The sequence below is a fragment of the Propithecus coquereli genome, unplaced genomic scaffold, assembly GCF_000956105.1.
Source record: "Propithecus coquereli isolate 6110/MARCELLA unplaced genomic scaffold, Pcoq_1.0 Scaffold389, whole genome shotgun sequence".
Classification (NCBI taxonomy): domain Eukaryota; kingdom Metazoa; phylum Chordata; class Mammalia; order Primates; family Indriidae; genus Propithecus; species Propithecus coquereli.
In genome coordinates, this window is record NW_012149607.1 from 1,005,564 (window position 1) to 1,006,689 (window position 1,126).

Genomic DNA, 1,126 nt, shown 5'->3' on the forward strand with positions numbered 1-1,126 from the left:
GCCAAAATGACATTTAGAGGTAGGAATTGGATAAAGGTCTACTTTATCCTGACTCTGTATCTCTTGCAAATGATTTATATGTGCCAAAGAAATAATTCAGAGAATATATTCTTCTGCTGATTCTGCAGTGATGAAGCTAAATCTATAGAAACATCTGAGTTGCATAATAGAAAATATTACAACACTTAGGTGGAGTAGCATCTATAAGATCCCCTCCAATTTCAAAATTTTTGGTGACTCTAAAGAAATGCTATTTGATATTTGGTTTCTAGACCAGTAGCATCAATATCATCTGGGAGCTAGTTAGAAATGCAAATTCTTAGAACCAACACTTTAAATCTACTAAATCAGAATCTCTGGGGGTAGGGTCAAGCATGTGTTTGAATATGCTCTCCAGGTAATTCTTACGAATATTCAAGTTTGGAAGCCCTTTTCTAAGACATCTGTTGTCAGTTGGAAATAAGTAGAATACAGCAATACATAGGCCACAAGGAACAACAAAGTTATACTGGCGGAGGGGTTTCTCTCTGTGGTATATAGAAGCAAAGATTGGACTCTATCAAAGTTTATGATACATTTCCTGGTGCAGTATAACATGCTTTCACCAAATCTAAAAGAGAGTAGAACATGGTGGTTGTCCACTTTGTGGTCCTCCCTCTCTCTCTTTCGTGACAGCAGTTGTGTCACCAGGGTGCAGTTTTCTCTCTGACTCCAGAAGAGCCAACCAAGAGTGGAAAGCCCTCCTACTAAAATCTAAAATCTTGTCAAACCGTAAGTGCTCACATTCTAACAACAAAATTTTCCCTACATGGCACTCTGGAGGCTAGTCCTTCTGCTGTGAACCTGCTGCAGTTTTTCTGGTCCCCACATGCATGAAAATCCATTTTTCTTTATGACACCTAATATCACACTGCAGACAGTATATCACTGCCAATTCTCTAGTCCCCACACAGGCCCCCATAAGAAAAAGACCCTCCTGTTATAACAATACTCATTCTCCTTTTGCACAAGGAAAACTCATGATTCAAACAAGACCTTCCCTTGGCACTTATAATATAAACTTTACTATACCTGAAGCCATATTAAAAAAACAATGGAGAGAGAAGGGAGTCTACCAGAAAAAAAA